Genomic DNA, 7691 nt, shown 5'->3' with positions numbered 1-7691 from the left:
ACACACATACAGAAAAGCAAAACAGATTCCACCTATTGAGTGAGAGGAATTGCAACGTAATAAGGGGATGTTATAGGAAGGAGGGAAAAACGGGTTAGTTTTATAATGTTTCACATTTGCAGACTTTGTTTATCTAAGAGAAGATTATTTATATCACAAGATGTACTTGAGTTTAGTTTTTGCTACGTGTAATTGTCCAGACCATAAACAATTTATTGACTGCCCATTAGAATATGAGCATTATAGCTATGACTAGCACTAGACCCTGCCAACTTCCGTTCCAGCCCCTTTACCCTGAGTTCTAGAATTATAGAGCCATAAAAGCTAAGGATATGTTTTCATAGTCAATAGAATTTGCAGCCAAGGGACTGCAAGCAATCTATCTTCCTTAAAGAGGATCCAATGTTATTGATTAGAGGTAGCAGTGAACAATGGTGTGTTTGGAGGGGGCAATAAAGGAGGTGAGGGGAAATAGGGGAGGGAGAAGGAGGGAAGCAAAGGGAGAGGGAGACGGAGGAGGGACTGACTACTGGCAAAAAATAATGCCAGGGACACCAATCTACAGCTGTGTGCCATTCTGACTTGATGCCACAGGCATCCTATGAAGGGGCATGGGTGGGGCAGATGTCTCACCATCCAGGTCTCGTAGGGTCTTTGGGCTTTTCTTCTGGCTGCTGAGACCCAGTGTTTGGACATCCCAAGGGGCTCTGTAAACTAGTGTTGTCTGAAAGCCCTTATTCTTCAGAAATCACCTGTAAGGGACTTTGCTATCTGAACTCATTCGCTTATTTTCAGAAACAGCAAAGGTCTCATCAAGTATACTAACACTCCATTTTCCAGACTGCTATCTTTATAAAGTTTCAGTTACAGTGTTGTAGACAGTGCTTCCTAAAGATGTGGGCGCGTGCGTGCGTGCTTGCGTCTCTCTCTCTCTCTCTCTCTCTCTCTCTCTCTCTCTCTCTCTCTCTCTCTCTCTCTCTCTCTCTCTCTCTCTCTCTGTGTGTGTGTGTGTGTGTGTGTGTGTTGTGTGTGTGTGTGTGTGTGTGTGTGTGTGTGTGTGTGTGTGTGTAAACCAGTGAGTTTATTGGGGTTACTTACAGGGACGGATGAGGGTTTTTTTCAGCAGCACAAATGATTTAGCCACAGTTTCATCACCAAAAGCCCACTTGAGCATGGGTTATGGACACTGGACAACCACATCACACGATTAATGCGTTGGTATATCCATCTCTTTTTGGGAGCTCAGGTGGTCTGAGCCTCTTCAGGGTAGTTCAGATGTCTCACTTCTTGCAGGCAGCGTGGCTCATGGGAGCCTCTTCTAAAGCTTACTTGCTTGAGAGTGGCTCTCCAACTTATAACTTATCTGTGCTTAGGTGGGCAAGACCTAGTGGTAGTTGGTCAGTTTTAGGGACTTACTGAAGCTTTTGAATTGTTTATCTTCTGTACTTAAGCTTCCCTGCAGGATAGAATGTCTCACCTAACCTCACAACATCCTGTTGGTCTCCTTTCTAGCATTCTATGTCTTAACAAGCTTCCCTCCAAAATGGATGGCTTTTCTCTCAGATGAATAGTTACACAATAGCTATTAAGTGAAAAGTTGCTTTAAATATACAAATTGCCAGTTATCATAAAACAATGATTGGTATTATGAATGTAAAAATATTTTTGTTGCTGGTGGTGGTGACAACATGCCTTTAATCCTAGCATTCAGGAGGCAGAGACAGGCAGATATCAGTGCGTTCTAGGCTAGCCTGGTCTACAGAGCGAGTTCCAGAACAGCCAGGACTGTTACACAGAGAAACCCTGTCTCAAACAACAGCACCAACTAAACAAACAAACAACAAATTTTATTTTGCATTTATTGAGTGTTACCCATTATGATACATATATCCTTTATATATCATATCTTGTCACTGAAGCATAATGTATTTTGAAGTAGATATTTTTATTATTTACATTTTAAAACCAGGAACTCAATCTTAAATTGCCCAAAGACATTTTCCAATTCATATTTTTATTAACCTACCAATCTTTCTTTCTCAACAAAAGTGTACATATACCTCCATTTTACAAAAAAATATTATTTTGACAAAAACATGATGATCATTTTGACAAAAACATGATGATCATTTTGCAAGGTCCTTTCTTATGATGCAACTTTGCAACCAAGTTAATAATGGTTGCCCGTATTAGATATTTATTTCTCACCTACTATTCTGCTGGTGTAATGCATATACTCACCATTTTAATCTCTAATAGATAAGCTGTTCTTGATGTGGAGGACTCTCTGGCTTGAACAGATCATGTGAGGTAGCCATCTAGGAGCAGCACTGCTCTGCTGTTGGCTTCTGATGTACTGATCATGACTCTGGGGGTTACTCTCTCTGATCTACTGGGGGATTTTCAACCTCAAAGACATTTAGAAATGTCATCTTTTATTTTTACCAACTTCTTTTCTTTGTCTCAAAGCTTTGCTCAAAGTATCAAGAAGTGAGATCACCCTCAATGGGCTTAGCAGGTTGTATATGTGTAATAATAGCAGTTATAGAGTAGGGAGCCATGATATTTTGAGGGAGGAACGTGGGAAGGGTTAAAGAAAGAGAAGGGGAGAATTATATATTATATATATATATATATATAATATATACTTATATAATTATATGTATTATATATGTATATTTTGATTTAAAAGTAAAAATTAATAAATAATTAGTAATTAATTAAAAAGGAGCAAGTGCTAATATTTTAAATTCATCTAATAATAACTCTCTTTTGCATTCACAAGACGTAAAAATGAAACTTTGTTTTAGGCACTGGGCCTTTTCCCCACATTTACATTCTCAAATAGGTGTGTATTCCATGAGAGTGAGACATAACTAGAGGCACATAACAATTACGAACGACTCACTTATTATCCTGTTTTTATTTCATTTCCCAAGGACAATGTTAATAGTTAGAATTTGGCTCTGGATATGAAATGAAAAACTACATGGTTTTTGTTTTACCAGCAGCTGAAAAGAGAGCTGTCTGCTGATCCTTAGTTCCATTCTCAAGCCATGTAGGGTTGGCCTTTGAACTATATCGTCACTGTTGGGGAATGTGTGTGACTATCAACTATCTATAGATTAAAGTGTCTTTAATAAATGTTCAGCATAACTTCACCTCTGTTGGGTAAGTTTATATCTACATTAAAAATAAAAGATATTGTAATTTTTTCCTGATTTCTTTCTGGGAAAATTTGTTATTGGAATGTAAAAAAAAAAAAAAAGCCAGATTTTTAAACGTTAAGTTTTGTATCATACTGATTTTGTGAAAATGCTTTATCAGTTCTAAGAGTTTTCAGTGGAATTGTCAAGGTCAAGTACAGGATCATGCTGTCTGTTAAAAAGGACAATTTAACCTCGTCCTTTCCCTTTGTGCATCCCTTGACTCTTTCTCTTGTTGTACTGATCCAAGAGTTCAAGTGCCTTGTTGAATGAGGGCAATAAGAATGAGAACCATGGTCTCATTCCTGATTTTAGTGGAAATGCTTTGGATCACCTTGACCTTCAGTATAATATTGGGTATCATTTTATTGTATGTAATCTTTGTTATTATATGTCCATTCTTAGTTTCTCCATGGTTTTGATAATAAAGGAATGTTGAAATCTACCAAAGACCTTTTCTATATTTATTGAGATGATCATGTGATTCTTTTAATTTTATTTATATACTGTATTATATTTATTGATTTGTATACACTGAAACATTCTTTCACACTGGAATGAAATCAACTTGGTCATGATGTGTGAACTTCCTAAGGTTTTGGGGAGTGTGGTATGAGAGTCTAGTATCAAGATATAGGTATATGGTTACAAATAGATATTCAATTGATACCATGAAGTCAGCATGACCCTGATTTGAAAACCATTAAGAACACAATGAAAAAGAAAGTTATGTATTAATTTTCATAGTAAAATACAGATACAAAAATTTTCTACTTTATGTATTATTCTTCAGTATACATCTCATTAACTTCTACCATAGTCTCTTTTTTTCATTTCTTGCCATTTACTGTTGTTGGGTTTGAATTGTTTTTGTTCTCATGAGACCTTGAAGTACATCATTAGGTTGAGATCTTTCTGTGGAGCTTTTAACATAAGCCTCCATAGCTATGAATTTCTTTTTAGGTCTGTTAAGATATTGCTTTAGCTGTATCTAAAGTTCTGGTAAGTTTTATTTTTTATCCTCATTAGCTTCTAGAAGTTTTCAAAAGCTATTTTTTCATTTGTATTTATTATTCTTTGACGTTTCATAGAGTATATTTTTATTATATTCTTTCCTGTTCCCTCCAGTTTCTCCCAGATTACTCTACCCACTCAACTTTGTGTTCTTTTTCCCTTTCAACAAAAGATGAAAGCCACTGAAAATCATGGAGTTCTATTTGTTCTGGCCAACTCCTCCTGGGGATGGGGTCTGCCTCAGATTGTAGTTGATATTTCCAGTATCACTCCATTAACGAAAATTGATTTTTCCTCTTCCAACAGCTATTACTTGACTGGGGGTGGAGCTTTGTGCTCATGTCAGTTCCTCTGTGCTGGGATTTTTGTCTGGTTTGAGATGGTGCAGGTATTGTATATGATTTACAGTCTTTGTGATTTCATTTGTGCATTTGTTCTTTAGTGTCTGGAAAATGCTGTTTTCTTAAGATCATCTACTATCTCTGGCTCTTACAATCTTTCTGGCCCATCTTTTCTACAGATCCCTTAGTCTCTGAAGGGGAAGCTTTGATAAAGACATCCCACTTAGGGCTGAGTACTCCAGTATCTCTCACTGTCTGCAGTTGTCTAGTTGTGGGTCTCTGTTTACTATCAATGGAAAGGAGACGCTTCTCCGATGGGGGTTGAATGATGCACTGACCTATGGGCATAGTAATGTGTCATTAGGAGTCATTTTATTGCTGATTTCATTCAGCAGAATAATAGTCATGGGTTTTCTCCTAGGGACCGGGCTTATCTAGTCTCAGGTCCTGTTCTCTGTAACAATACCAGATAAGGGTTCCATCTTATAGAGTGGGCCTTAAATTCAATGAAAAAGGCAGCTAGTTACCAACCTAATATTTGTGCCACTATCATATTAATGGACATTATCTTTCAGGTGTCCCTCGCGATCGTCTCGCCAGCAAGAACGACACAGGACACTCGGATCCTTCTGCAGTAAAGCTTTAATGCATCTTGAGAGACAGATGATCAGCTTCTGATTAGGGAGACCTCGAGCCAAGAATCCCATCCCCTTATAAAGGCTCATAAGCTCCGAGCAATGCGTGTATGGCTGGGATAGGTGGAGGACTCATCACCCTATATGACGCCATGGGAGAGGCAAGACTAGGCAAGTGGAAAAACACTTGGCACATGCGCACCAACGTTGTTTACTTGATCCGGCAGCGGATGTCATCGCCATCTTGTAATGGCGAATGTGAGTGCGGCTCCTCACATTCAGGCAAGTAATTATTGTAGCTTGCAGAGTTTGTAGCTTGTTGATATTGATGATTGCGTTTCTTCTCAAGCAGTGTGCATTGTGTCTTCTAGCACTATGAATGTTATCCAATAGGGACAAAGCTTCCTTCCAGTTGAATATCAGCTAGATTTTTCCATGTTCTTTGCCATAAGTATGTGATATCTTCAATAGTATAGTCTTACCATCAAACTGTAGAGGGTAACCAATAACATTGACCTATATAGAGTGGTTAACAATGCAAAAAGACATAATTCATTACTTGTATTGGTGATTTTACTTGGTAGCATGTGATTTCTATTTATTCTCCCTCATATAGTAACTCCATTTAAATTCCTAGTATAGGACTTTGGGAGCCCATCCCACAAGGAGGGATACTCCAGCAGTATGACCTAGAAAAATTTATTTCATCTTTCTAGAGGTCAGATTTTTAATTCTTAACATAAACATAACAGCAATATCATTTCATAAGACTATCAGGATGATAATAAGACATAAAGTGCTTCACAGAGTATCAATAATAGACATATAATAAGTGTGAGCTGTGTTGTCTATGGGCTTTGGTTATGAATACTCATCCCTTTGATGCTGACAGTACCTTAGAGTCAGATCTCCACCAACAGTATGCATATGTGCCCTGCTCAGAGCTACACAAAATTTCAAAGCCAGGAACAATGACAGGCTTAGCAACATAGAGCCTGGAATTTGTCACTGAAATTTCGCACAGCTTCATATTTCCTGCAAACGTCCTGACAATTCTTTCTAGAGTGAGAGAGGAGCAAGTGATATCAACAAGCCTTTACAAATTCAGAACGTAAAGAGAAGTGGATGTGGTTTTCTTTGTGTATAGCAGCTGAATTTGAAGCATATTCTTGGTCAGAATTTCTCTCAAAATGATTGTTTCAGTGCTTTCAGTATAATTATTAAAATTATAGAACACCAGTCGGTATTGCTAATTTTATAGGACAGGAAGTAGTGGGATAAAAGAAAAAGAATGCTATAATAGAGTTGGAAATTCTCAGTTGAGCAGAGTTTTCATGACTTTCTAGTTGAAGTTTATGAGCTGGAAAACATGTTTAGTTATTTAATATTTTAAATAAGCATTATGCTTCCAGACACTAGTATAACCATAATATTCTTATGTCATATATTTATTTCAATTTTAATTCTTTTGGCTCACTAAGACAAGGTCTCTATATATAGGCTGGACTGTCCTGGAACTCACTATGTAGACCAGGCTGGCCTCAAACTCACAGAAATCCATGACTTCTGTTTCCCAAGTTCTGTGATTAAACTATAACACCCAGCTTTCATTACATTATACATTATTTTAAATAGCAAAAGCAACCTGTGAAAGTTCCTGATCAAAACTGAATGTTGAATGTGGACAGGTTCCCTTGTGGGGTAACAAGAAGCCACAATGAAAAGTTTTATTCCTTTATCCTAAATATCAGCTGTCCCTTGTCATGTGCAAATGCCAGCTTAAGGGAAGCCATTGTTCCTCAGGAACCTCGTATCACCTCCAGTATATGAAGCTGCTTCAAAATTGACAATGAAACTGGTGATCATAAATGGATTTCTAGAGATAGACGAATTTCAGAAAACAGAAACTCCTGTCTCATAAATAACATTCTCAGATGTTTTATTTACAAGTAGCAAAGGAAATTGAATGCCAGTGACAAAGTGTTCACTGGAAGAGAAGTGACAGAGTTAGTGCTTCAGGTTGTGACCGAAGATGGCATTTTGTTACATCAGGCAGTAAACTTTCATTAACTGGGGCTAAATGTAAGGAGGATGAAACAAGGTGAATACAAGTAATAACTCCATTGTGTGGGTTTTGTAACAAATGCCAGATGCAGAAATATATTGGACACATTTTCCTATAAGTATTATTATTAGCATTATTTTCAGTATCATCATGTGCACGTTGGAGGGACCACACGTTATAAACTGGGTATGTCTGGATTGTTATGGTTTACCCATGTTCTTGAGATCTAATCTGTGACATTTCCTATTCAATTTCACATGTTCTCTGGTTTTTGCAAGCATGGAATTCGTTGGATATTCCAAGAGAAAGTGTGACCCTTGTTCTTGATGATACTTGATGATATTTCTTCATTTCGGTTTTCTTGTGGTGCATTACCTGTAAACTCTCTACCTCTGAGCTACATCACCAAGCCTTTATTGTATTTCTTTGT

Source organism: Cricetulus griseus, chromosome 2, assembly GCF_003668045.3.
Source record: "Cricetulus griseus strain 17A/GY chromosome 2, alternate assembly CriGri-PICRH-1.0, whole genome shotgun sequence".
Lineage (NCBI taxonomy): Eukaryota > Metazoa > Chordata > Mammalia > Rodentia > Cricetidae > Cricetulus > Cricetulus griseus.
This window is presented reverse-complemented; position numbering follows the sequence as displayed.